Consider the following 23,994-nt stretch of genomic DNA (forward strand, 5'->3'; position numbering starts at 1 on the left):
AATGAAAGGTTCCTTGGTTGAAAAGTGCACTTTGTCCTGTGTTCAGACATAGAGGAAGACCTGTTGAGTTTGGCTGGATCATTTTTTTTCAATTTCATTTCGGTGTGTTTGAACAGTTTGAGCTTAGCACGGAGTTTCTGTAGTGTAGTGGTTATCACGTTCGCCTAACACGCGAAAGGTCCCCAGTTCAAAACTGGGCAGAAACACGCCATTATGCTTTGCTGACAAAGCTATTGACTTTCAGTTCTTGATCTCGATTGCTTGTCGTGAGCCCAGTAACGTCTTTCATCTAGTTTCTGTAGTGTAGTGGTTATCACCTTCGCCTCACACGCGAAAGGTTCCCAGTTCGAAACTGGGCAGAAACAATGCATTTTGACTTTCAATCCTTGATCTTTATTCCTTGCCATGACCACAGTAACCTTTTTCGTTCCGTTTCTGTAGTGTAGTGGTTATCACATTCGCCTAACACGCGAAAGGTCCCCAGTTCAAAACTGGGCAGAAACATGCCATAATGCTTTGCTGACAAAGCTATTGACTTTCAGTTCTTGATCTCGATTGCTTGTCGTGAGCCCAGTACCACCTGTTGTCTAGTTTCTGTAGTGTAGTGGTTATCACGTTCGCTTTACACGCGAAAGGTCTCCGGTTCGATCCCGGGCAGAAGCATGCGGTTTCTCTTTATTTTGATCACAAGTGTATATTGTTGATGTAATCAGCATCATTTTTACCCCTTTGATGATTTCTACATGCGTCTGCTTTTGTCAAGAGTGTGTGTTTTTGACATTGTATACGTTTTTCTAGTTCAAGTAACACCTGATAGGATCAAGGTGCGAAAGCAGGCATCTACTTGCTTTTTCTCTTTCTTTTTGGCTTTTGGACAAAGGCATGAGATTTTTTTTTGCAAAATGGTTTTGTTTCCATGTTTTTTCTTTTTTTCAGTAGTCTGACAAATGAAAGGTTCCTTGGTTGAAAAGTGCACTTTGTCCTGTGTTCAGACATAGAGGAAGACCTGTTGAGTTTGGCTGGATCATTTTTTTTCAATTTCATTTCGGTGTGTTTGAACAGTGTGAGCTTAGCACGGAGTTTCTGTAGTGTAGTGGTTATCACGTTCGCCTAACACGCGAAAGGTCCCCAGTTCAAAACTGGGCAGAAACACGCCATTATGCTTTGCTGACAAAGCTATTGACTTTCAGTTCTTGATCTCGATTGCTTGTCGTGAGCCCAGTAACGTCTTTCATCTAGTTTCTGTAGTGTAGTGGTTATCACGTTCGCCTCACACGCGAAAGGTCCCCAGTTCGAAACTGGGCAGAAACAATGCATTTTGACTTTCAATCCTTGATCTTTATTCCTTGCCATGACCACAGTAACCTTTTTCGTTCCGTTTCTGTAGTGTAGTGGTTATCACATTCGCCTAACACGCGAAAGGTCCCCAGTTCAAAACTGGGCAGAAACATGCCATAATGCTTTGCTGACAAAGCTATTGACTTTCAGTTCTTGATCTCGATTGCTTGTCGTGAGCCCAGTAACGTCTGTTATCTAGTTTCTGTAGTGTAGTGGTTATCATGTTCGCTTTACACGCGAAAGGTCTCCGGTTCGATCCCGGGCAGAAGCATGCGGTTTCTCTTTATTTTGATCACAAGTGTATGTTGTTGATGTAATCAGCATCATTTTTACCCCTTTGATGATTTCTACATGCGTCTGCTTTTGTCAAGAGTGTGTGTTTTTGACATTGTATACGTTTTTCTAGTTCAAGTAACACCTGATAGGATCAAGGTGCGAAAGCAGGCATCTACTTGCTTTTTCTCTTTCTTTTTGGCTTTTGGACAAAGGCATGAGATTTTTTTTTGCAAAATGGTTTTGTTTCCATGTTTTTTCTTTTTTTCAGTAGTCTGACAAATGAAAGGTTCCTTGGTTGAAAAGTGCACTTTGTCCTGTGTTCAGACATAGAGGAAGACCTGTTGAGTTTGGCTAGATCATTTTTTTTCAATTTCATTTCGGTGTGTTTGAACAGTTTGAGCTTAGCACGGAGTTTCTGTAGTGTAGTGGTTATCACGATCGCCTAACACGCGAAAGGTCCCTAGTTCAAAACTGGGCAGAAACACGCCATTATGCTTTGCTGACAAAGCTATTGACTTTCAGTTCTTGATCTCGATTGCTTGTCATGAGCCCAGTAACGTCTTTCATCTAGTTTCTGTAGTGTAGTGGTTATCACGTTCGCCTCACACGCGAAAGGTCCCCAGTTTGAAACTGGGCAGAAACAATGCATTTTGACTTTCAATCCTTGATCTTTATTCCTTGACATGACCACAGTAACCTTTTTCGTTCCGTTTCTGTAGTGTAGTGGTTATCACATTCGCCTAACACGCGAAAGGTCCCCAGTTCAAAACTGGGCAGAAACATGCCATAATGCTTTGCTGACAAAGCTATTGACTTTCAGTTCTTGATCTCGATTGCTTGTCGTGAGCCCAGTAACGTCTGTTATCTAGTTTCTGTAGTGTAGTGGTTATCACGTTCGCTTTACACGCGAAAGGTCTCCGGTTCGATCCCGGGCAGAAGCATGCGGTTTCTCTTTATTTTGATCACAAGTGTATATTGTTGATGTAATCAGCATCATTTTTACCCCTTTGATGATTTCTACATGCGTCTGCTTTTGTCAAGAGTGTGTGTTTTTGACATTGTATACGTTTTTCTAGTTCAAGTAACACCTGATAGGATCAAGGTGCGAAAGCAGGCATCTACTTGCTTTTTCTCTTTCTTTTTGGCTTTTGGACAAAGGCATGAGATTTTTTTTTGCAAAATGGTTTTGTTTCCATGTTTTTTCTTTTTTTCAGTAGTCTGACAAATGAAAGGTTCCTTGGTTGAAAAGTGCACTTTGTCCTGTGTTCAGACATAGAGGAAGACCTGTTGAGTTTGGCTGGATCATTTTTTTTCAATTTCATTTCGGTGTGTTTGAACAGTTTGAGCTTAGCACGGAGTTTCTGTAGTGTAGTGGTTATCACGTTCGCCTAACACGCGAAAGGTCCCCAGTTCAAAACTGGGCAGAAACACGCCATTATGCTTTGCTGACAAAGCTATTGACTTTCAGTTCTTGATCTCGATTGCTTGTCGTGAGCCCAGTAACGTCTTTCATCTAGTTTCTGTAGTGTAGTGGTTATCACGTTCGCCTCACACGCGAAAGGTCCTCAGTTCGAAACTGGGCAGAAACAATGCATTTTGACTTTCAATCCTTGATCTTTATTCCTTGCCATGACCACAGTAACCTTTTTCGTTCCGTTTCTGTATTGTAGTGGTTATCACATTCGCCTAACACGCGAAAGGTCCCCAGTTCAAAACTGGGCAGAAACATGCCATAATGCTTTGCTGACAAAGCTATTGACTTTCAGTTCTTGATCTCGATTGCTTGTCGTGAGCCCAGTAACGTCTGTTATCTAGTTTCTGTAGTGTAGTGGTTATCACGTTCGCTTTACACGCGAAAGGTCTCCGGTTCGATCCCGGGCAGAAGCATGCGGTTTCTCTTTATTTTGATCACAAGTGTATATTGTTGATGTAATCAGCATCATTTTTACCCCTTTGATGATTTCTACATGCGTCTGCTTTTGTCAAGAGTGTGTGTTTTTGACATTGTATACGTTTTTCTAGTTCAAGTAACACCTGATAGGATCAAGGTGCGAAAGCAGGCATCTACTTGCTTTTTCTCTTTCTTTTTGGCTTTTGGACAAAGGCATGAGATTTTTTTTTGCAAAATGGTTTTGTTTCCATGTTTTTTCTTTTTTTCAGTAGTCTGACAAATGAAAGGTTCCTTGGTTGAAAAGTGCACTTTGTCCTGTGTTCAGACATAGAGGAAGACCTGTTGAGTTTGGCTGGATCATTTTTTTTCAATTTCATTTCGGTGTGTTTGAACAGTTTGAGCTTAGCACGGAGTTTCTGTAGTGTAGTGGTTATCACGTTCGCCTAACACGCGAAAGGTCCTCAGTTCAAAACTGGGCAGAAACACGCCATTATGCTTTGCTGACAAAGCTATTGACTTTCAGTTCTTGATCTCGATTGCTTGTCGTGAGCCCAGTAACGTCTTTCATCTAGTTTCTGTAGTGTAGTGGTTATCACGTTCGCCTCACACGCGAAAGGTCCCCAGTTCGAAACTGGGCAGAAACAATGCATTTTGACTTTCAATCCTTGATCTTTATTCCTTGCCATGACCACAGTAACCTTTTTCGTTCCGTTTCTGTAGTGTAGTGGTTATCACATTCGCCTAACACGCGAAAGGTCCCCAGTTCAAAACTGGGCAGAAACATGCCATAATGCTTTGCTGACAAAGCTATTGACTTTCAGTTCTTGATCTCGATTGCTTGTCGTGAGCCCAGTAACGTCTGTTATCTAGTTTCTGTAGTGTAGTGGTTATCACGTTCGCTTTACACGCGAAAGGTCTCCGGTTCGATCCCGGGCAGAAGCATGCGGTTTCTCTTTATTTTGATCACAAGTGTATATTGTTGATGTAATCAGCATCATTTTTACCCCTTTGATGATTTCTACATGCGTCTGCTTTTGTCAAGAGTGTGTGTTTTTGACATTGTATACGTTTTTCTAGTTCAAGTAACACCTGATAGGATCAAGGTGCGAAAGCAGGCATCTACTTGCTTTTTCTCTTTCTTTTTGGCTTTTGGACAAAGGCATGAGATTTTTTTTTGCAAAATGGTTTTGTTTCCATGTTTTTTCTTTTTTTCAGTAGTCTGACAAATGAAAGGTTCCTTGGTTGAAAAGTGCACTTTGTCCTGTGTTCAGACATAGAGGAAGACCTGTTGAGTTTGGCTGGATCATTTTTTTTCAATTTCATTTCGGTGTGTTTGAACAGTTTGAGCTTAGCACGGAGTTTCTGTAGTGTAGTGGTTATCACGTTCGCCTAACACGCGAAAGGTCCCCAGTTCAAAACTGGGCAGAAACACGCCATTATGCTTTGCTGACAAAGCTATTGACTTTCAGTTCTTGATCTCGATTGCTTGTCGTGAGCCCAGTAACGTCTTTCATCTAGTTTCTGTAGTGTAGTGGTTATCACGTTCGCCTCACACGCGAAAGGTCCCCAGTTCGAAACTGGGCAGAAACAATGCATTTTGACTTTCAATCCTTGATCTTTATTCCTTGCCATGACCACAGTAACCTTTTTCGTTCCGTTTCTGTAGTGTAGTGGTTATCACATTCGCCTAACACGCGAAAGGTCCCCAGTTCAAAACTGGGCAGAAACATGCCATAATGCTTTGCTGACAAAGCTATTGACTTTCAGTTCTTGATCTCGATTGCTTGTCGTGAGCCCAGTAACGTCTGTTATCTAGTTTCTGTAGTGTAGTGGTTATCACGTTCGCTTTACACGCGAAAGGTCTCCGGTTCGATCCCGGGCAGAAGCATGCGGTTTCTCTTTATTTTGATCACAAGTGTATATTGTTGATGTAATCAGCATCGTTTTTACCCCTTTGATGATTTCTACATGCGTCTGCTTTTGTCAAGAGTGTGTGTTTTTGACATTGTATACGTTTTTCTAGTTCAAGTAACACCTGATAGGATCAAGGTGCGAAAGCAGGCATCTACTTGCTTTTTCTCTTTCTTTTTGGCTTTTGGACAAAGGCATGAGATTTTTTTTTGCAAAATGGTTTTGTTTCCATGTTTTTTGCTGACAAAGCTATTGACTTTCAGTTCTTGATCTCGATTGCTTGTCGTGAGCCCAGTAACGTCTTTCATCTAGTTTCTGTAGTGTAGTGGTTATCACGTTCGCCTCACACGCGAAAGGTCCCCAGTTCGAAACTGGGCAGAAACAATGCATTTTGACTTTCAATCCTTGATCTTTATTCCTTGCCATGACCACAGTAACCTTTTTCGTTCCGTTTCTGTAGTGTAGTGGTTATCACATTCGCCTAACACGCGAAAGGTCCCCAGTTCAAAACTGGGCAGAAACATGCCATAATGCTTTGCTGACAAAGCTATTGACTTTCAGTTCTTGATCTCGATTGCTTGTCGTGAGCCCAGTAACGTCTGTTATCTAGTTTCTGTAGTGTAGTGGTTATCACGTTCGCTTCACACTCGAAAGGTCTCCGGTTCGATCCCGGGCAGAAGCATGCGGTTTCTCTTTATTTTGATCACAAGTGTATATTGTTGATGTAATCAGCATCATTTTTACCCCTTTGATGATTTCTACATGCGTCTGCTTTTGTCAAGAGTGTGTGTTTTTGACATTGTATACGTTTTTCTAGTTCAAGTAACACCTGATAGGATCAAGGCGCGAAAGCAGGCATCTACTTGCTTTTTCTCTTTCTTTTTGGCTTTTGGACAAAGGCATGAGATTTTTTTTTGCAAAATGGTTTTGTTTCCATGTTTTTTCTTTTTTTCAGTAGTCTGACAAATGAAAGGTTCCTTGGTTGAAAAGTGCACTTTGTCCTGTGTTCAGACATAGAGGAAGACCTGTTGAGTTTGGCTGGATCATTTTTTTTCAATTTCATTTCTGTGTGTTTGAACAGTTTGAGCTTAGCACGGAGTTTCTGTAGTGTAGTGGTTATCACGTTCGCCTAACACGCGAAAGGTCCCCAGTTCAAAACTGGGCAGAAACACGCCATTATGCTTTGCTGACAAAGCTATTGACTTTCAGTTCTTGATCTCGATTGCTTGTCGTGAGCCCAGTAACGTCTTTCATCTAGTTTCTGTAGTGTAGTGGTTATCACGTTCGCCTCACACGCGAAAGGTCCCCAGTTCGAAACTGGGCAGAAACAATGCATTTTGACTTTCAATCCTTGAACTTTATTCCTTGCCATGACCACAGTAACCTTTTTCGTTCCGTTTCTGTAGTGTAGTGGTTATCACATTCGCCTAACACGCGAAAGGTCCCCAGTTCAAAACTGGGCAGAAACATGCCATAATGCTTTGCTGACAAAGCTATTGACTTTCAGTTCTTGATCTCGATTGCTTGTCGTGAGCCCAGTAACGTCTGTTATCTAGTTTCTGTAGTGTAGTGGTTATCACGTTCGCTTTATACGCGAAAGGTCTCCGGTTCGATCCCGGGCAGAAGCATGCGGTTTCTCTTTATTTTGATCACAAGTGTATATTGTTGATGTAATCAGCATCATTTTTACCCCTTTGATGATTTCTACATGCGTCTGCTTTTGTCAAGAGTGTGTGTTTTTGACATTGTATACGTTTTTCTAGTTCAAGTAACACCTGATAGGATCAAGGTGCGAAAGCAGGCATCTACTTGCTTTTTCTCTTTCTTTTTGGCTTTTGGACAAAGGCATGAGATTTTTTTTTGCAAAATGGTTTTGTTTCCATGTTTTTTCTTTTTTTCAGTAGTCTGACAAATGAAAGGTTCCTTGGTTGAAAAGTGCACTTTGTCCTGTGTTCAGACATAGAGGAAGACCTGTTGAGTTTGGCTGGATCATTTTTTTTCAATTTCATTTCGGTGTGTTTGAACAGTTTGAGCTTAGCACGGAGTTTCTGTAGTGTAGTGGTTATCACGTTCGCCTAACACGCGAAAGGTCCCCAGTTCAAAACTGGGCAGAAACACGCCATTATGCTTTGCTGACAAAGCTATTGACTTTCAGTTCTTGATCTCGATTGCTTGTCATGAGCCCAGTAAGATCTTTCATCTAGTTTCTGTAGTGTAGTGGTTATCACGTTCGCCTCACACGCGAAAGGTCCCCAGTTCGAAACTGGGCAGAAACAATGCATTTTGACTTTCAATCCTTGATCTTTATTCCTTGCCATGACCACAGTAACCTTTTTCGTTCCGTTTCTGTAGTGTAGTGGTTATCACATTCGCCTAACACGCGAAAGGTCCCCAGTTCAAAACTGGGCAGAAACACGCCATTATGCTTTGCTGACAAAGCTATTGACTTTCAGTTCTTGATCTCGATTGCTTGTCGTGAGCCCAGTAACGTCTTTCATCTAGTTTCTGTAGTGTAGTGGTTATCACGTTCGCCTCACACGCGAAAGGTCCCCAGTTCGAAACTGGGCAGAAACAATGCATTTTGACTTTCAATCCTTGATCTTTATTCCTTGCCATGACCACAGTAACCTTTTTCATTCCGTTTCTGTAGTGTAGTGGTTATCACATTCGCCTAACACGCGAAAGGTCCCCAGTTCAAAACTGGGCAGAAACATGCCATAATGCTTTGCTGACAAAGCTATTGACTTTCAGTTCTTGATCTCGATTGCTTGTCGTGAGCCCAGTAACGTCTGTTATCTAGTTTCTGTAGTGTAGTGGTTATCACGTTCGCTTTACACGCGAAAGGTCTCCGGTTCGATCCCGGGCAGAAGCATGCGGTTTCTCTTTATTTTGATCACAAGTGTATATTGTTGATGTAATCAGCATCATTTTTACCCCTTTGATGATTTCTACATGCGTCTGCTTTTGTCAAGAGTGTGTGTTTTTGACATTGTATACGTTTTTCTAGTTCAAGTAACACCTGATAGGATCAAGGTGCGAAAGCAGGCATCTACTTGCTTTTTCTCTTTCTTTTTGGCTTTTGGACAAAGGCATGAGATTTTTTTTTGCAAAATGGTTTTGTTTCCATGTTTTTTCTTTTTTTCAGTAGTCTGACAAATGAAAGGTTCCTTGGTTGAAAAGTGCACTTTGTCCTGTGTTCAGACATAGAGGAAGACCTGTTGAGTTTGGCTGGATCATTTTTTTTCAATTTCATTTCGGTGTGTTTGAACAGTTTGAGCTTAGCACGGAGTTTCTGTAGTGTAGTGGTTATCACGTTCGCCTAACACGCGAAAGGTCCCCAGTTCAAAACTGGGCAGAAACACGCCATTATGCTTTGCTGACAAAGCTATTGACTTTCAGTTCTTGATCTCGATTGCTTGTCATGAGCCCAGTAAGATCTTTCATCTAGTTTCTGTAGTGTAGTGGTTATCACGTTCGCCTCACACGCGAAAGGTCCCCAGTTCGAAACTGGGCAGAAACAATGCATTTTGACTTTCAATCCTTGATCTTTATTCCTTGCCATGACCACAGTAACCTTTTTCGTTCCGTTTCTGTAGTGTAGTGGTTATCACATTCGCCTAACACGCGAAAGGTCCCCAGTTCAAAACTGGGCAGAAACACGCCATTATGCTTTGCTGACAAAGCTATTGACTTTCAGTTCTTGATCTCGATTGCTTGTCGTGAGCCCAGTAACGTCTTTCATCTAGTTTCTGTAGTGTAGTGGTTATCACGTTCGCCTCACACGCGAAAGGTCCCCAGTTCGAAACTGGGCAGAAACAATGCATTTTGACTTTCAATCCTTGATCTTTATTCCTTGCCATGACCACAGTAACCTTTTTCATTCCGTTTCTGAAGTGTAGTGGTTATCACATTCGCCTAACACGCGAAAGGTCCCCAGTTCAAAACTGGGCAGAAACATGCCATAATGCTTTGCTGACAAAGCTATTGACTTTCAGTTCTTGATCTCGATTGCTTGTCGTGAGCCCAGTAACGTCTGTTATCTAGTTTCTGTAGTGTAGTGGTTATCACGTTCGCTTTACACGCGAAAGGTCTCCGGTTCGATCCCGGGCAGAAGCATGCGGTTTCTCTTTATTTTGATCACAAGTGTATATTGTTGATGTAATCAGCATCATTTTTACCCCTTTGATGATTTCTACATGCGTCTGCTTTTGTCAAGAGTGTGTGTTTTTGACATTGTATACGTTTTTCTAGTTCAAGTAACACCTGATAGGATCAAGGCGCGAAAGCAGGCATCTACTTGCTTTTTCTCTTTCTTTTTGGCTTTTGGACAAAGGCATGAGATTTTTTTTTGCAAAATGGTTTTGTTTCCATGTTTTTTCTTTTTTTCAGTAGTCTGACAAATGAAAGGTTCCTTGGTTGAAAAGTGCACTTTGTCCTGTGTTCAGACATAGAGGAAGACCTGTTGAGTTTGGCTGGATCATTTTTTTTCAATTTCATTTCGGTGTGTTTGAACAGTTTGAGCTTAGCACGGAGTTTCTGTAGTGTAGTGGTTATCACGTTCGCCTAACACGCGAAAGGTCCCCAGTTCAAAACTGGGCAGAAACACGCCATTATGCTTTGCTGACAAAGCTATTGACTTTCAGTTCTTGATCTCGATTGCTTGTCGTGAGCCCAGTAACGTCTTTCATCTAGTTTCTGTAGTGTAGTGGTTATCACGTTCGCCTCACACGCGAAAGGTCCCCAGTTCGAAACTGGGCAGAAACAATGCATTTTGACTTTCAATCCTTGAACTTTATTCCTTGCCATGACCACAGTAACCTTTTTCGTTCCGTTTCTGTAGTGTAGTGGTTATCACATTCGCCTAACACGCGAAAGGTCCCCAGTTCAAAACTGGGCAGAAACATGCCATAATGCTTTGCTGACAAAGCTATTGACTTTCAGTTCTTGATCTCGATTGCTTGTCGTGAGCCCAGTAACGTCTGTTATCTAGTTTCTGTAGTGTAGTGGTTATCACGTTCGCTTTACACGCGAAAGGTCTCCGGTTCGATCCCGGGCAGAAGCATGCGGTTTCTCTTTATTTTGATCACAAGTGTATATTGTTGATGTAATCAGCATCATTTTTACCCCTTTGATGATTTCTACATGCGTCTGCTTTTGTCAAGAGTGTGTGTTTTTGACATTGTATACGTTTTTCTAGTTCAAGTAACACCTGATAGGATCAAGGTGCGAAAGCAGGCATCTACTTGCTTTTTCTCTTTCTTTTTGGCTTTTGGACAAAGGCATGAGATTTTTTTTTGCAAAATGGTTTTGTTTCCATGTTTTTTCTTTTTTTCAGTAGTCTGACAAATGAAAGGTTCCTTGGTTGAAAAGTGCACTTTGTCCTGTGTTCAGACATAGAGGAAGACCTGTTGAGTTTGGCTGGATCATTTTTTTTCAATTTCATTTCGGTGTGTTTGAACAGTTTGAGCTTAGCACGGAGTTTCTGTAGTGTAGTGGTTATCACGTTCGCCTAACACGCGAAAGGTCCCCAGTTCAAAACTGGGCAGAAACACGCATTATGCTTTGCTGACAAAGCTATTGACTTTCAGTTCTTGATCTCGATTGCTTGTCGTGAGCCCAGTAACGTCTTTCATCTAGTTTCTGTAGTGTAGTGGTTATCACGTTCGCCTCACACGCGAAAGGTCCCCAGTTCGAAACTGGGCAGAAACAATGCATTTTGACTTTCAATCCTTGATCTTTATTCCTTGCCATGACCACAGTAACCTTTTTCGTTCCGTTTCTGTAGTGTAGTGGTTATCACATTCGCCTAACACGCGAAAGGTCCCCAGTTCAAAACTGGGCAGAAACATGCCATAATGCTTTGCTGACAAAGCTATTGACTTTCAGTTCTTGATCTCGATTGCTTGTCGTGAGCCCAGTAACGTCTGTTATCTAGTTTCTGTAGTGTAGTGGTTATCACGTTCGCTTTACACGCGAAAGGTCTCCGGTTCGATCCCGGGCAGAAGCATGCGGTTTCTCTTTATTTTGATCACAAGTGTATATTGTTGATGTTTAGAAAGGATCGTAAAAATCGGAGAGGAGGAGGGGTTTGTCTCTATGTAAAGTCTTGTCTAAAGTCCACTTTAAGGGAGGATATTAGCGAAGGGAATGAGGATGTCGAGTCCATATGGGTTGAAATTCATGGAGGGAAAAATGGTAACAAAATTCTCATTGGGGTCTGTTACAAACCCCCAAATATAACAGAAAGCATGGAAAGTCTACTTCTAAAGCAGATAGATGAAGCTGCAACCCATAATGAGGTCCTGGTTATGGGGGACTTTAACTACCCGGATATTAACTGGGAAACAGAAACCTGTGAAACCCATAAAGGCAACAGGTTTCTGCTAATAACCAAGAAAAATTATCTTTCACAATTGGTGCAGAATCCAACCAGAGGAGCAGCACTTTTAGACCTAATACTATCTAATAGACCTGACAGAATAACAAATCTGCAGGTGGTTGGGCATTTAGGAAATAGCGACCACAATATTGTGCAGTTTCACCTGTCTTTCACTAGGGGGACTTGTCAGGGAGTCACAAAAACATTGAACTTTAGGAAGGCAAAGTTTGAACAGCTTAGAGATGCCCTTAATCTGGTAGACTGGGACAATATCCTCAGAAATGAGAATACAGATAATAAATGGGAAATGTTTAAGAACATCCTAAATAGGCAGTGTAAGCGGTTTATACCTTGTGGGAATAAAAGGACTAGAAATAGGAAAAACCCAATGTGGCTAAACAAAGAAGTAAGACAGGCAATTAACAGTAAAAAGAAAGCATTTGCACTACTAAAGCAGGATGGCACCATTGAAGCTCTAAAAAACTATAGGGAGAAAAATACTTTATCTAAAAAACTAATTAAAGCTGCCAAAAAGGCAACAGAGAAGCACATTGCTAAGGAGAGTAAAACTAATCCCAAACTGTTCTTCAACTATATCAATAGTAAAAGAATAAAAACTGAAAATGTAGGCCCCTTAAAAAATAGTGAGGAAAGAATGGTTGTAGATGACGAGGAAAAAGCTAACATATTAAACACCTTCTTCTCCACGGTATTCACGGTGGAAAATGAAATGCTAGGTGAAATCCCAAGAAACAATGAAAACCCTATATTAAGGGTCACCAATCTAACCCAAGAAGAGGTGCGAAACCGGCTAAATAAGATTAAAATAGATAAATCTCCGGGTCCGGACGGCATACACCCACGAGTACTAAGAGAACTAAGTAATGTAATAGATAAACCATTATTTCTTATTTTTAGTGACTCTATAGCGACAGGGTCTGTTCCGCAGGACTGGCGCATAGCAAATGTGGTGCCAATATTCAAAAAGGGCTCTAAAAGTGAACCTGGAAATTATAGGCCAGTAAGTCTAACCTCTATTGTTGGTAAAATATTTGAAGGGTTTCTGAGGGATGTTATTCTGGATTATCTCAATGAGAATAACTGTTTAACTCCATATCAGCATGGGTTTATGAGAAATCGCTCCTGTCAAACCAATCTAATCAGTTTTTATGAAGAGGTAAGCTATAGACTGGACCACGGTGAGTCATTGGACGTGGTATATCTCGATTTTTCCAAAGCGTTTGATACCGTGCCGCACAAGAGGTTGGTACACAAAATGAGAATGCTTGGTCTGGGGGAAAATGTGTGTAAATGGGTTAGTAACTGGCTTAGTGATAGAAAGCAGAGGGTGGTTATAAATGGTATAGTCTCTAACTGGGTCGCTGTGACCAGTGGGGTACCGCAGGGGTCAGTATTGGGACCTGTTCTCTTCAACATATTCATTAATGATCTGGTAGAAGGTTTACACAGTAAAATATCGATATTTGCAGATGATACAAAACTATGTAAAGCAGTTAATACAAGAGAAGATAGTATTCTGCTACAGATGGATCTGGATAAGTTGGAAACTTGGGCTGAAAGGTGGCAGATGAGGTTTAACAATGATAAATGTAAGGTTATACACATGGGAAGAGGGAATCAATATCACCATTACACACTGAACGGGAAACCACTGGGTAAATCTGACAGGGAGAAGGACTTGGGGATCCTAGTTAATGATAAACTTACCTGGAGCAGCCAGTGCCAGGCAGCAGCTGCCAAGGCAAACAGGATCATGGGGTGCATTAAAAGAGGTCTGGATACACATGATGAGAGCATTATACTGCCTCTGTACAAATCCCTAGTTAGACCGCACATGGAGTACTGTGTCCAGTTTTGGGCACCGGTGCTCAGGAAGGATATAATGGAACTAGAGAGAGTACAAAGGAGGGCAACAAAATTAATAAAGGGGATGGGAGAACTACAATACCCAGATAGATTAGCGAAATTAGGATTATTTAGTCTAGAAAAAAGACGACTGAGGGGCGATCTAATAACCATGTATAAGTATATAAGGGGACAATACAAATATCTCGCTGAGGATCTGTTTATACCAAGGAAGGTGACGGGCACAAGGGGGCATTCTTTGCGTCTGGAGGAGAGAAGGTTTTTCCACCAACATAGAAGAGGATTCTTTACTGTTAGGGCAGTGAGAATCTGGAATTGCTTGCCTGAGGAGGTGGTGATGGCGAACTCAGTCGAGGGGTTCAAGAGAGGCCTGGATGTCTTCCTGGAGCAGAACAATATTGTATCATACAATTATTAGGTTCTGTAGAAGGACGTAGATCTGGGTATTTATTATGATGGAATATAGGCTGAACTGGATGGACAAATGTCTTTTTTCGGCCTTACTAACTATGTTACTATGTTACTATGATGTAATCAGCATCATTTTTACCCCTTTGATGATTTCTACATGCGTCTGCTTTTGTCAAGAGTGTGTGTTTTTGACATTGTATACGTTTTTCTAGTTCAAGTAACACCTGATAGGATCAAGGTGCGAAAGCAGGCATCTACTTGCTTTTTCTCTTTCTTTTTGGCTTTTGGACAAAGGCATGAGATTTTTTTTTGCAAAATGGTTTTGTTTCCATGTTTTTTCTTTTTTTCAGTAGTCTGACAAATGAAAGGTTCCTTGGTTGAAAAGTGCACTTTGTCCTGTGTTCAGACATAGAGGAAGACCTGTTGAGTTTGGCTGGATCATTTTTTTTCAATTTCATTTCGGTGTGTTTGAACAGTTTGAGCTTAGCACGGAGTTTCTGTAGTGTAGTGGTTATCACGTTCGCCTAACACGCGAAAGGTCCCCAGTTCAAAACTGGGCAGAAACACGCCATTATGCTTTGCTGACAAAGCAATTGACTCTCAGTTCTTGATCTCGATTGCTTGTCGTGAGCCCAGTAACGTCTTTCATCTAGTTTCTGTAGTGTAGTGGTTATCACGTTCGCCTCACACGCGAAAGGTCCCCAGTTCGAAACTGGGCAGAAACAATGCATTTTGACTTTCAATCCTTGATCTTTATTCCTTGCCATGACCACAGTAACCTTTTTCGTTCCGTTTCTGTAGTGTAGTGGTTATCACATTCGCCTAACACGCGAAAGGTCCCCAGTTCAAAACTGGGCAGAAACATGCCATAATGCTTTGCTGACAAAGCTATTGACTTTCAGTTCTTGATCTCGATTGCTTGTCGTGAGCCCAGTAACGTCTGTTATCTAGTTTCTGTAGTGTAGTGGTTATCACGTTCGCTTTACACGCGAAAGGTCTCCGGTTCGATCCCGGGCAGAAGCATGCGGTTTCTCTTTATTTTGATCACAAGTGTATATTGTTGATGTAATCAGCATCATTTTTACCCCTTTGATGATTTCTACATGCGTCTGCTTTTGTCAAGAGTGTGTGTTTTTGACATTGTATACGTTTTTCTAGTTCAAGTAACACCTGATAGGATCAAGGTGCGAAAGCAGGCATCTACTTGCTTTTTCTCTTTCTTTTTGGCTTTTGGACAAAGGCATGAGATTTTTTTTTGCAAAATGGTTTTGTTTCCATGTTTTTTCTTTTTTTCAGTAGTCTGACAAATGAAAGGTTCCTTGGTTGAAAAGTGCACTTTGTCCTGTGTTCAGACATAGAGGAAGACCTGTTGAGTTTGGCTGGATCATTTTTTTTCAATTTCATTTCGGTGTGTTTGAACAGTTTGAGCTTAGCACGGAGTTTCTGTAGTGTAGTGGTTATCACGTTCGCCTAACACGCGAAAGGTCCCCAGTTCAAAACTGGGCAGAAACACGCCATTATGCTTTGCTGACAAAGCTATTGACTTTCAGTTCTTGATCTCGATTGCTTGTCGTGAGCCCAGTAATGTCTTTCGTCTAGTTTCTGTAGTGTAGTGGTTATCACGTTCGCCTCACACGCGAAAGGTCCCCAGTTCAAAACTGGGCAGAAACAATGCATTTTGACTTTCAATCCTTGATCTTTATTCCTTGCCATGACCACAGTAACCTTTTTCGTTCCGTTTCTGTAGTGTAGTGGTTATCACATTCGCCTAACACGCGAAAGGTCCCCAGTTCAAAACTGGGCAGAAACATGCCATAATGCTTTGCTGACAAAGCTATTGACTTTCAGTTCTTGATCTCGATTGCTTGTCGTGAGCCCAGTAACGTCTGTTATCTAGTTTCTGTAGTGTAGTGGTTATCACGTTCGCTTTACACGTGAAAGGTCTCCGGTTCGATCCCGGGCAGAAGCATGCGGTTTCTCTTTATTTTGATCACAAGTGTATATTGTTGATGTAATCAGCATCATTTTTACCCCTTTGATGATTTCTACATGCGTCTGCTTTTGTCAAGAGTGTGTGTTTTTGACATTGTATACGTTTTTCTAGTTCAAGTAACACCTGATAGGATCAAGGTGCGAAAGCAGGCATCTACTTGCTTTTTCTCTTTCTTTTTGGCTTTTGGACAAAGGCATGAGATTTTTTTTTGCAAAATGGTTTTGTTTCCATGTTTTTTCTTTTTTTCAGTAGTCTGACAAATGAAAGGTTCCTTGGTTGAAAAGTGCACTTTGTCCTGTGTTCAGACATAGAGGAAGACCTGTTGAGTTTGGCTGGATCATTTTTTTTCAATTTCATTTCGGTGTGTTTGAACAGTTTGAGCTTAGCACGGAGTTTCTGTAGTGTAGTGGTTATCACGTTCGCCTAACACGCGAAAGGTCCCCAGTTCAAAACTGGGCAGAAACATGCTATTATGCTTTGCTGACAAAGCTATTGACTTTCAGTTCTTGATCTTGATTGCTTGTCGTGAGCCCAGTAACGTTTTTCATCTAGTTTCTGTAGTGTAGTGGTTATCACGTTCGCCTCACACGCGAAAGGTCCCCAGTTCGAAACTGGGCAGAAACAATGCATTTTGACTTTCAATCCTTGATCTTTATTCCTTGCCATGACCACAGTAACCTTTTTCGTTCCGTTTCTGTAGTGTAGTGGTTATCACATTCGCCTAACACGCGAAAGGTCCCCAGTTCAAAACTGGGCAGAAACATGCCATAATGCTTTGCTGACAAAGCTATTGACTTTCAGTTCTTGATCTCGATTGCTTGTCGTGAGCCCAGTAACGTCTGTTATCTAGTTTCTGTAGTGTAGTGGTTATCACGTTCGCTTTACACGCGAAAGGTCTCCGGTTCGATCCCGGGCAGAAGCATGCGGTTTCTCTTTATTTTGATCACAAGTGTATATTGTTGATGTAATCAGCATCATTTTTACCCCTTTGATGATTTCTACATGCGTCTGCTTTTGTCAAGAGTGTGTGTTTTTGACATTGTATACGTTTTTCTAGTTCAAGTAACACCTGATAGGATCAAGGTGCGAAAGCAGGCATCTACTTGCTTTTTCTCTTTCTTTTTGGCTTTTGGACAAAGGCATGAGATTTTTTTTTGCAAAATGGTTTTGTTTCCATGTTTTTTCTTTTTTTCAGTAGTCTGACAAATGAAAGGTTCCTTGGTTGAAAAGTGCACTTTGTCCTGTGTTCAGACATAGAGGAAGACCTGTTGAGTTTGGCTGGATCATTTTTTTTCAATTTCATTTCGGTGTGTTTGAACAGTTTGAGCTTAGCACGGAGTTTCTGTAGTGTAGTGGTTATCACGTTCGCCTAACACGCGAAAGGTCCCCAGTTCAAAACTGGGCAGAAACACGCCATTATGCTTTGCTGACAAAGCAATTGACTCTCAGTTCTTGATCTCGATTGCTTGTCGTGAGCCCAGTAACGTCTTTCATCTAGTTTCTGTAGTGTAGTGGTTATCACGTTCGCCTCACACGCGAAAGGTCCCCAGTTCGAAACTGGGCAGAAACAATGCATTTTGACTTTCAATCCTTGATCTTTATTCCTTGCCATGACCACAGTAACCTTTTTCGTTCCGTTTCTGTAGTGTAGTGGTTATCACATTCGCCTAACACGCGAAAGGTCCCCAGTTCAAAACTGGGCAGAAACATGCCATAATGCTTTGCTGACAAAGCTATTGACTTTCAGTTCTTGATCTCGATTGCTTGTCGTGAGCCCAGTAACGTTTTTCATCTAGTTTCTGTAGTGTAGTGGTTATCACGTTCGCCTCACACGCGAAAGGTCCCCAGTTCGAAACTGGGCAGAAACAATGCATTTTGACTTTCAATCCTTGATCTTTATTCCTTGCCATGACCACAGTAACCTTTTTCGTTCCGTTTCTGTAGTGTAGTGGTTATCACGTTCGCCTCACACGCGAAAGGTCCCCAGTTCGAAACTGGGCAGAAACAATGCATTTTGACTTTCAATCCTTGATCTTTATTCCTTGCCATGACCACAGTAACCTTTTTCGTTCCGTTTCTGTAGTGTAGTGGTTATCACATTCGCCTAACACGCGAAAGGTCCCCAGTTCAAAACTGGGCAGAAACATGCCATAATGCTTTGCTGACAAAGCTATTGACTTTCAGTTCTTGATCTCGATTGCTTGTCGTGAGCCCAGTAACGTCTGTTATCTAGTTTCTGTAGTGTAGTGGTTATCACGTTCGCTTTACACGCGAAAGGTCTCCGGTTCGATCCCGGGCAGAAGCATGCGGTTTCTCTTTATTTTGATCACAAGTGTATATTGTTGATGTTTAGAAAGGATCGTAAAAATCGGAGAGGAGGAGGGGTTTGTCTCTATGTAAAGTCTTGTCTAAAGTCCACTTTAAGGGAGGATATTAGCGAAGGGAATGAGGATGTCGAGTCCATATGGGTTGAAATTCATGGAGGGAAAAATGGTAACAAAATTCTCATTGGGGTCTGTTACAAACCCCCAAATATAACAGAAAGCATGGAAAGTCTACTTCTAAAGCAGATAGATGAAGCTGCAACCCATAATGAGGTCCTGGTTATGGGGGACTTTAACTACCCGGATATTAACTGGGAAACAGAAACCTGTGAAACCCATAAAGGCAACAGGTTTCTGCTAATAACCAAGAAAAATTATCTTTCACAATTGGTGCAGAATCCAACCAGAGGAGCAGCACTTTTAGACCTAATACTATCTAATAGACCTGACAGAATAACAAATCTGCAGGTGGTTGGGCATTTAGGAAATAGCGACCACAATATTGTGCAGTTTCACCTGTCTTTCACTAGGGGGACTTGTCAGGGAGTCACAAAAACATTGAACTTTAGGAAGGCAAAGTTTGAACAGCTTAGAGATGCCCTTAATCTGGTAGACTGGGACAATATCCTCAGAAATGAGAATACAGATAATAAATGGGAAATGTTTAAGAACATCCTAAATAGGCAGTGTAAGCGGTTTATACCTTGTGGGAATAAAAGGACTAGAAATAGGAAAAACCCAATGTGGCTAAACAAAGAAGTAAGACAGGCAATTAACAGTAAAAAGAAAGCATTTGCACTACTAAAGCAGGATGGCACCATTGAAGCTCTAAAAAACTATAGGGAGAAAAATACTTTATCTAAAAAACTAATTAAAGCTGCCAAAAAGGCAACAGAGAAGCACATTGCTAAGGAGAGTAAAACTAATCCCAAACTGTTCTTCAACTATATCAATAGTAAAAGAATAAAAACTGAAAATGTAGGCCCCTTAAAAAATAGTGAGGAAAGAATGGTTGTAGATGACGAGGAAAAAGCTAACATATTAAACACCTTCTTCTCCACGGTATTCACGGTGGAAAATGAAATGCTAGGTGAAATCCCAAGAAACAATGAAAACCCTATATTAAGGGTCACCAATCTAACCCAAGAAGAGGTGCGAAACCGGCTAAATAAGATTAAAATAGATAAATCTCCGGGTCCGGACGGCATACACCCACGAGTACTAAGAGAACTAAGTAATGTAATAGATAAACCATTATTTCTTATTTTTAGTGACTCTATAGCGACAGGGTCTGTTCCGCAGGACTGGCGCATAGCAAATGTGGTGCCAATATTCAAAAAGGGCTCTAAAAGTGAACCTGGAAATTATAGGCCAGTAAGTCTAACCTCTATTGTTGGTAAAATATTTGAAGGGTTTCTGAGGGATGTTATTCTGGATTATCTCAATGAGAATAACTGTTTAACTCCATATCAGCATGGGTTTATGAGAAATCGCTCCTGTCAAACCAATCTAATCAGTTTTTATGAAGAGGTAAGCTATAGACTGGACCACGGTGAGTCATTGGACGTGGTATATCTCGATTTTTCCAAAGCGTTTGATACCGTGCCGCACAAGAGGTTGGTACACAAAATGAGAATGCTTGGTCTGGGGGAAAATGTGTGTAAATGGGTTAGTAACTGGCTTAGTGATAGAAAGCAGAGGGTGGTTATAAATGGTATAGTCTCTAACTGGGTCGCTGTGACCAGTGGGGTACCGCAGGGGTCAGTATTGGGACCTGTTCTCTTCAACATATTCATTAATGATCTGGTAGAAGGTTTACACAGTAAAATATCGATATTTGCAGATGATACAAAACTATGTAAAGCAGTTAATACAAGAGAAGATAGTATTCTGCTACAGATGGATCTGGATAAGTTGGAAACTTGGGCTGAAAGGTGGCAGATGAGGTTTAACAATGATAAATGTAAGGTTATACACATGGGAAGAGGGAATCAATATCACCATTACACACTGAACGGGAAACCACTGGGTAAATCTGACAGGGAGAAGGACTTGGGGATCCTAGTTAATGATAAACTTACCTGGAGCAGCCAGTGCCAGGCAGCAGCTGCCAAGGCAAACAGGATCATGGGGTGCATTAAAAGAGGTCTGGATACACATGATGAGAGCATTATACTGCCTCTGTACAAATCCCTAGTTAGACCGCACATGGAGTACTGTGTCCAGTTTTGGGCACCGGTGCTCAGGAAGGATATAATGGAACTAGAGAGAGTACAAAGGAGGGCAACAAAATTAATAAAGGGGATGGGAGAACTACAATACCCAGATAGATTAGCGAAATTAGGATTATTTAGTCTAGAAAAAAGACGACTGAGGGGCGATCTAATAACCATGTATAAGTATATAAGGGGACAATACAAATATCTCGCTGAGGATCTGTTTATACCAAGGAAGGTGACGGGCACAAGGGGGCATTCTTTGCGTCTGGAGGAGAGAAGGTTTTTCCACCAACATAGAAGAGGATTCTTTACTGTTAGGGCAGTGAGAATCTGGAATTGCTTGCCTGAGGAGGTGGTGATGGCGAACTCAGTCGAGGGGTTCAAGAGAGGCCTGGATGTCTTCCTGGAGCAGAACAATATTGTATCATACAATTATTAGGTTCTGTAGAAGGACGTAGATCTGGGTATTTATTATGATGGAATATAGGCTGAACTGGATGGACAAATGTCTTTTTTCGGCCTTACTAACTATGTTACTATGTTACTATGATGTAATCAGCATCATTTTTACCCCTTTGATGATTTCTACATGCGTCTGCTTTTGTCAAGAGTGTGTGTTTTTGACATTGTATACGTTTTTCTAGTTCAAGTAACACCTGATAGGATCAAGGTGCGAAAGCAGGCATCTACTTGCTTTTTCTCTTTCTTTTTGGCTTTTGGACAAAGGCATGAGATTTTTTTTTGCAAAATGGTTTTGTTTCCATGTTTTTTCTTTTTTTCAGTAGTCTGACAAATGAAAGGTTCCTTGGTTGAAAAGTGCACTTTGTCCTGTGTTCAGACATAGAGGAAGACCTGTTGAGTTTGGCTGGATCATTTTTTTTCAATTTCATTTCGGTGTGTTTGAACAGTTTGAGCTTAGCACGGAGTTTCTGTAGTGTAGTGGTTATCACGTTCGCCTAACACGCGAAAGGTCCCCAGTTCAAAACTGGGCAGAAACACGCCATTATGCTTTGCTGACAAAGCAATTGACTCTCAGTTCTTGATCTCGATTGCTTGTCGTGAGCCCAGTAACGTCTTTCATCTAGTTTCTGTAGTGTAGTGGTTATCACGTTCGCCTCACACGCGAAAGGTCCCCAGTTCGAAACTGGGCAGAAACAATGCATTTTGACTTTCAATCCTTGATCTTTATTCCTTGCCATGACCACAGTAACCTTTTTCGTTCCGTTTCTGTAGTGTAGTGGTTATCACATTCGCCTAACACGCGAAAGGTCCCCAGTTCAAAACTGGGCAGAAACATGCCATAATGCTTTGCTGACAAAGCTATTGACTTTCAGTTCTTGATCTCGATTGCTTGTCGTGAGCCCAGTAACGTCTGTTATCTAGTTTCTGTAGTGTAGTGGTTATCACGTTCGCTTTACACGCGAAAGGTCTCCGGTTCGATCCCGGGCAGAAGCATGCGGTTTCTCTTTATTTTGATCACAAGTGTATATTGTTGATGTAATCAGCATCATTTTTACCCCTTTGATGATTTCTACATGCGTCTGCTTTTGTCAAGAGTGTGTGTTTTTGACATTGTATACGTTTTTCTAGTTCAAGTAACACCTGATAGGATCAAGGTGCGAAAGCAGGCATCTACTTGCTTTTTCTCTTTCTTTTTGGCTTTTGGACAAAGGCATGAGATTTTTTTTTGCAAAATGGTTTTGTTTCCATGTTTTTTCTTTTTTTCAGTAGTCTGACAAATGAAAGGTTCCTTGGTTGAAAAGTGCACTTTGTCCTGTGTTCAGACATAGAGGAAGACCTGTTGAGTTTGGCTGGATCATTTTTTTTCAATTTCATTTCGGTGTGTTTGAACAGTTTGAGCTTAGCACGGAGTTTCTGTAGTGTAGTGGTTATCACGTTCGCCTAACACGCGAAAGGTCCCCAGTTCAAAACTGGGCAGAAACACGCCATTATGCTTTGCTGACAAAGCTATTGACTTTCAGTTCTTGATCTCGATTGCTTGTCGTGAGCCCAGTAATGTCTTTCGTCTAGTTTCTGTAGTGTAGTGGTTATCACGTTCGCCTCACACGCGAAAGGTCCCCAGTTCAAAACTGGGCAGAAACAATGCATTTTGACTTTCAATCCTTGATCTTTATTCCTTGCCATGACCACAGTAACCTTTTTCGTTCCGTTTCTGTAGTGTAGTGGTTATCACATTCGCCTAACACGCGAAAGGTCCCCAGTTCAAAACTGGGCAGAAACATGCCATAATGCTTTGCTGACAAAGCTATTGACTTTCAGTTCTTGATCTCGATTGCTTGTCGTGAGCCCAGTAACGTCTGTTATCTAGTTTCTGTAGTGTAGTGGTTATCACGTTCGCTTTACACGTGAAAGGTCTCCGGTTCGATCCCGGGCAGAAGCATGCGGTTTCTCTTTATTTTGATCACAAGTGTATATTGTTGATGTAATCAGCATCATTTTTACCCCTTTGATGATTTCTACATGCGTCTGCTTTTGTCAAGAGTGTGTGTTTTTGACATTGTATACGTTTTTCTAGTTCAAGTAACACCTGATAGGATCAAGGTGCGAAAGCAGGCATCTACTTGCTTTTTCTCTTTCTTTTTGGCTTTTGGACAAAGGCATGAGATTTTTTTTTGCAAAATGGTTTTGTTTCCATGTTTTTTCTTTTTTTCAGTAGTCTGACAAATGAAAGGTTCCTTGGTTGAAAAGTGCACTTTGTCCTGTGTTCAGACATAGAGGAAGACCTGTTGAGTTTGGCTGGATCATTTTTTTTCAATTTCATTTCGGTGTGTTTGAACAGTTTGAGCTTAGCACGGAGTTTCTGTAGTGTAGTGGTTATCACGTTCGCCTAACACGCGAAAGGTCCCCAGTTCAAAACTGGGCAGAAACATGCTATTATGCTTTGCTGACAAAGCTATTGACTTTCAGTTCTTGATCTCGATTGCTTGTCGTGAGCCCAGTAACGTTTTTCATCTAGTTTCTGTAGTGTAGTGGTTATCACGTTCGCCTCACACGCGAAAGGTCCCCAGTTCGAAACTGGGCAGAAACAATGCATTTTGACTTTCAATCCTTGATCTTTATTCCTTGCCATGACCACAGTAACCTTTTTCGTTCCGTTTCTGTAGTGTAGTGGTTATCACATTCGCCTAACACGCGAAAGGTCCCCAGTTCAAAACTGGGCAGAAACATGCCATAATGCTTTGCTGACAAAGCTATTGACTTTCAGTTCTTGATCTCGATTGCTTGTCGTGAGCCCAGTAACGTCTGTTATCTAGTTTCTGTAGTGTAGTGGTTATCACGTTCGCTTTACACGCGAAAGGTCTCCGGTTCGATCCCGGGCAGAAGCATGCGGTTTCTCTTTATTT

At 41.4% G+C, this 23,994-nt stretch overlaps 48 non-coding genes across 48 annotated transcripts; all 48 read left to right on the top strand.

Moving 5' to 3' along the window:
* Positions 1–133: 133 nt before the first annotated feature.
* On the top strand, positions 134–206 carry TRNAV-AAC (transfer RNA valine (anticodon AAC)). Its single transcript has one exon. It is a non-coding gene; the product is annotated as a tRNA-Val (tRNA).
* Positions 207–590: 384 nt separating this feature from the next.
* On the top strand, positions 591–663 carry TRNAV-UAC (transfer RNA valine (anticodon UAC)). Its single transcript has one exon. It is a non-coding gene; the product is annotated as a tRNA-Val (tRNA).
* Positions 664–1,079: 416 nt separating this feature from the next.
* Positions 1,080–1,152, top strand: TRNAV-AAC (transfer RNA valine (anticodon AAC)). The gene has a single exon. It is a non-coding gene; the product is annotated as a tRNA-Val (tRNA).
* Positions 1,153–1,238: 86 nt separating this feature from the next.
* Positions 1,239–1,311, top strand: TRNAV-CAC (transfer RNA valine (anticodon CAC)). Its single transcript has one exon. It is a non-coding gene; the product is annotated as a tRNA-Val (tRNA).
* A 1,171-nt stretch (positions 1,312–2,482) lies between these two features.
* TRNAV-UAC (transfer RNA valine (anticodon UAC)) lies at positions 2,483–2,555 on the top strand. Its single transcript has one exon. It is a non-coding gene; the product is annotated as a tRNA-Val (tRNA).
* Positions 2,556–2,971: 416 nt separating this feature from the next.
* TRNAV-AAC (transfer RNA valine (anticodon AAC)) lies at positions 2,972–3,044 on the top strand. Its single transcript has one exon. It is a non-coding gene; the product is annotated as a tRNA-Val (tRNA).
* A 384-nt stretch (positions 3,045–3,428) lies between these two features.
* Positions 3,429–3,501, top strand: TRNAV-UAC (transfer RNA valine (anticodon UAC)). The gene has a single exon. It is a non-coding gene; the product is annotated as a tRNA-Val (tRNA).
* A 575-nt stretch (positions 3,502–4,076) lies between these two features.
* TRNAV-CAC (transfer RNA valine (anticodon CAC)) lies at positions 4,077–4,149 on the top strand. Its single transcript has one exon. It is a non-coding gene; the product is annotated as a tRNA-Val (tRNA).
* A 225-nt stretch (positions 4,150–4,374) lies between these two features.
* TRNAV-UAC (transfer RNA valine (anticodon UAC)) lies at positions 4,375–4,447 on the top strand. The gene has a single exon. It is a non-coding gene; the product is annotated as a tRNA-Val (tRNA).
* A 416-nt stretch (positions 4,448–4,863) lies between these two features.
* TRNAV-AAC (transfer RNA valine (anticodon AAC)) lies at positions 4,864–4,936 on the top strand. Its single transcript has one exon. It is a non-coding gene; the product is annotated as a tRNA-Val (tRNA).
* Positions 4,937–5,022: 86 nt separating this feature from the next.
* Positions 5,023–5,095, top strand: TRNAV-CAC (transfer RNA valine (anticodon CAC)). Its single transcript has one exon. It is a non-coding gene; the product is annotated as a tRNA-Val (tRNA).
* Positions 5,096–5,320: 225 nt separating this feature from the next.
* TRNAV-UAC (transfer RNA valine (anticodon UAC)) lies at positions 5,321–5,393 on the top strand. Its single transcript has one exon. It is a non-coding gene; the product is annotated as a tRNA-Val (tRNA).
* Positions 5,394–5,727: 334 nt separating this feature from the next.
* On the top strand, positions 5,728–5,800 carry TRNAV-CAC (transfer RNA valine (anticodon CAC)). The gene has a single exon. It is a non-coding gene; the product is annotated as a tRNA-Val (tRNA).
* Positions 5,801–6,514: 714 nt separating this feature from the next.
* Positions 6,515–6,587, top strand: TRNAV-AAC (transfer RNA valine (anticodon AAC)). Its single transcript has one exon. It is a non-coding gene; the product is annotated as a tRNA-Val (tRNA).
* An 86-nt stretch (positions 6,588–6,673) lies between these two features.
* TRNAV-CAC (transfer RNA valine (anticodon CAC)) lies at positions 6,674–6,746 on the top strand. Its single transcript has one exon. It is a non-coding gene; the product is annotated as a tRNA-Val (tRNA).
* A 714-nt stretch (positions 6,747–7,460) lies between these two features.
* TRNAV-AAC (transfer RNA valine (anticodon AAC)) lies at positions 7,461–7,533 on the top strand. The gene has a single exon. It is a non-coding gene; the product is annotated as a tRNA-Val (tRNA).
* Positions 7,534–7,619: 86 nt separating this feature from the next.
* Positions 7,620–7,692, top strand: TRNAV-CAC (transfer RNA valine (anticodon CAC)). Its single transcript has one exon. It is a non-coding gene; the product is annotated as a tRNA-Val (tRNA).
* A 225-nt stretch (positions 7,693–7,917) lies between these two features.
* On the top strand, positions 7,918–7,990 carry TRNAV-CAC (transfer RNA valine (anticodon CAC)). The gene has a single exon. It is a non-coding gene; the product is annotated as a tRNA-Val (tRNA).
* A 225-nt stretch (positions 7,991–8,215) lies between these two features.
* On the top strand, positions 8,216–8,288 carry TRNAV-UAC (transfer RNA valine (anticodon UAC)). Its single transcript has one exon. It is a non-coding gene; the product is annotated as a tRNA-Val (tRNA).
* Positions 8,289–8,704: 416 nt separating this feature from the next.
* Positions 8,705–8,777, top strand: TRNAV-AAC (transfer RNA valine (anticodon AAC)). The gene has a single exon. It is a non-coding gene; the product is annotated as a tRNA-Val (tRNA).
* An 86-nt stretch (positions 8,778–8,863) lies between these two features.
* Positions 8,864–8,936, top strand: TRNAV-CAC (transfer RNA valine (anticodon CAC)). The gene has a single exon. It is a non-coding gene; the product is annotated as a tRNA-Val (tRNA).
* Positions 8,937–9,161: 225 nt separating this feature from the next.
* Positions 9,162–9,234, top strand: TRNAV-CAC (transfer RNA valine (anticodon CAC)). The gene has a single exon. It is a non-coding gene; the product is annotated as a tRNA-Val (tRNA).
* A 225-nt stretch (positions 9,235–9,459) lies between these two features.
* On the top strand, positions 9,460–9,532 carry TRNAV-UAC (transfer RNA valine (anticodon UAC)). The gene has a single exon. It is a non-coding gene; the product is annotated as a tRNA-Val (tRNA).
* Positions 9,533–9,948: 416 nt separating this feature from the next.
* On the top strand, positions 9,949–10,021 carry TRNAV-AAC (transfer RNA valine (anticodon AAC)). The gene has a single exon. It is a non-coding gene; the product is annotated as a tRNA-Val (tRNA).
* An 86-nt stretch (positions 10,022–10,107) lies between these two features.
* Positions 10,108–10,180, top strand: TRNAV-CAC (transfer RNA valine (anticodon CAC)). Its single transcript has one exon. It is a non-coding gene; the product is annotated as a tRNA-Val (tRNA).
* Positions 10,181–10,405: 225 nt separating this feature from the next.
* On the top strand, positions 10,406–10,478 carry TRNAV-UAC (transfer RNA valine (anticodon UAC)). The gene has a single exon. It is a non-coding gene; the product is annotated as a tRNA-Val (tRNA).
* A 416-nt stretch (positions 10,479–10,894) lies between these two features.
* On the top strand, positions 10,895–10,967 carry TRNAV-AAC (transfer RNA valine (anticodon AAC)). Its single transcript has one exon. It is a non-coding gene; the product is annotated as a tRNA-Val (tRNA).
* An 85-nt stretch (positions 10,968–11,052) lies between these two features.
* On the top strand, positions 11,053–11,125 carry TRNAV-CAC (transfer RNA valine (anticodon CAC)). Its single transcript has one exon. It is a non-coding gene; the product is annotated as a tRNA-Val (tRNA).
* Positions 11,126–11,350: 225 nt separating this feature from the next.
* On the top strand, positions 11,351–11,423 carry TRNAV-UAC (transfer RNA valine (anticodon UAC)). The gene has a single exon. It is a non-coding gene; the product is annotated as a tRNA-Val (tRNA).
* A 3,163-nt stretch (positions 11,424–14,586) lies between these two features.
* TRNAV-AAC (transfer RNA valine (anticodon AAC)) lies at positions 14,587–14,659 on the top strand. Its single transcript has one exon. It is a non-coding gene; the product is annotated as a tRNA-Val (tRNA).
* An 86-nt stretch (positions 14,660–14,745) lies between these two features.
* Positions 14,746–14,818, top strand: TRNAV-CAC (transfer RNA valine (anticodon CAC)). The gene has a single exon. It is a non-coding gene; the product is annotated as a tRNA-Val (tRNA).
* Positions 14,819–15,043: 225 nt separating this feature from the next.
* TRNAV-UAC (transfer RNA valine (anticodon UAC)) lies at positions 15,044–15,116 on the top strand. Its single transcript has one exon. It is a non-coding gene; the product is annotated as a tRNA-Val (tRNA).
* Positions 15,117–15,532: 416 nt separating this feature from the next.
* On the top strand, positions 15,533–15,605 carry TRNAV-AAC (transfer RNA valine (anticodon AAC)). Its single transcript has one exon. It is a non-coding gene; the product is annotated as a tRNA-Val (tRNA).
* An 873-nt stretch (positions 15,606–16,478) lies between these two features.
* On the top strand, positions 16,479–16,551 carry TRNAV-AAC (transfer RNA valine (anticodon AAC)). The gene has a single exon. It is a non-coding gene; the product is annotated as a tRNA-Val (tRNA).
* An 86-nt stretch (positions 16,552–16,637) lies between these two features.
* TRNAV-CAC (transfer RNA valine (anticodon CAC)) lies at positions 16,638–16,710 on the top strand. The gene has a single exon. It is a non-coding gene; the product is annotated as a tRNA-Val (tRNA).
* Positions 16,711–16,935: 225 nt separating this feature from the next.
* TRNAV-UAC (transfer RNA valine (anticodon UAC)) lies at positions 16,936–17,008 on the top strand. The gene has a single exon. It is a non-coding gene; the product is annotated as a tRNA-Val (tRNA).
* A 416-nt stretch (positions 17,009–17,424) lies between these two features.
* On the top strand, positions 17,425–17,497 carry TRNAV-AAC (transfer RNA valine (anticodon AAC)). Its single transcript has one exon. It is a non-coding gene; the product is annotated as a tRNA-Val (tRNA).
* Positions 17,498–17,583: 86 nt separating this feature from the next.
* Positions 17,584–17,656, top strand: TRNAV-CAC (transfer RNA valine (anticodon CAC)). The gene has a single exon. It is a non-coding gene; the product is annotated as a tRNA-Val (tRNA).
* A 225-nt stretch (positions 17,657–17,881) lies between these two features.
* Positions 17,882–17,954, top strand: TRNAV-CAC (transfer RNA valine (anticodon CAC)). Its single transcript has one exon. It is a non-coding gene; the product is annotated as a tRNA-Val (tRNA).
* A 66-nt stretch (positions 17,955–18,020) lies between these two features.
* TRNAV-CAC (transfer RNA valine (anticodon CAC)) lies at positions 18,021–18,093 on the top strand. The gene has a single exon. It is a non-coding gene; the product is annotated as a tRNA-Val (tRNA).
* Positions 18,094–18,318: 225 nt separating this feature from the next.
* Positions 18,319–18,391, top strand: TRNAV-UAC (transfer RNA valine (anticodon UAC)). Its single transcript has one exon. It is a non-coding gene; the product is annotated as a tRNA-Val (tRNA).
* Positions 18,392–21,554: 3,163 nt separating this feature from the next.
* Positions 21,555–21,627, top strand: TRNAV-AAC (transfer RNA valine (anticodon AAC)). Its single transcript has one exon. It is a non-coding gene; the product is annotated as a tRNA-Val (tRNA).
* Positions 21,628–21,713: 86 nt separating this feature from the next.
* On the top strand, positions 21,714–21,786 carry TRNAV-CAC (transfer RNA valine (anticodon CAC)). Its single transcript has one exon. It is a non-coding gene; the product is annotated as a tRNA-Val (tRNA).
* A 225-nt stretch (positions 21,787–22,011) lies between these two features.
* On the top strand, positions 22,012–22,084 carry TRNAV-UAC (transfer RNA valine (anticodon UAC)). Its single transcript has one exon. It is a non-coding gene; the product is annotated as a tRNA-Val (tRNA).
* A 416-nt stretch (positions 22,085–22,500) lies between these two features.
* TRNAV-AAC (transfer RNA valine (anticodon AAC)) lies at positions 22,501–22,573 on the top strand. The gene has a single exon. It is a non-coding gene; the product is annotated as a tRNA-Val (tRNA).
* Positions 22,574–23,446: 873 nt separating this feature from the next.
* TRNAV-AAC (transfer RNA valine (anticodon AAC)) lies at positions 23,447–23,519 on the top strand. Its single transcript has one exon. It is a non-coding gene; the product is annotated as a tRNA-Val (tRNA).
* Positions 23,520–23,605: 86 nt separating this feature from the next.
* On the top strand, positions 23,606–23,678 carry TRNAV-CAC (transfer RNA valine (anticodon CAC)). Its single transcript has one exon. It is a non-coding gene; the product is annotated as a tRNA-Val (tRNA).
* Positions 23,679–23,903: 225 nt separating this feature from the next.
* Positions 23,904–23,976, top strand: TRNAV-UAC (transfer RNA valine (anticodon UAC)). The gene has a single exon. It is a non-coding gene; the product is annotated as a tRNA-Val (tRNA).
* The last annotated feature ends 18 nt before the right edge of the window (positions 23,977–23,994 follow it).

This window comes from Ranitomeya imitator, unplaced genomic scaffold (assembly GCF_032444005.1).
Source record: "Ranitomeya imitator isolate aRanImi1 unplaced genomic scaffold, aRanImi1.pri SCAFFOLD_24, whole genome shotgun sequence".
Taxonomy (NCBI): domain Eukaryota; kingdom Metazoa; phylum Chordata; class Amphibia; order Anura; family Dendrobatidae; genus Ranitomeya; species Ranitomeya imitator.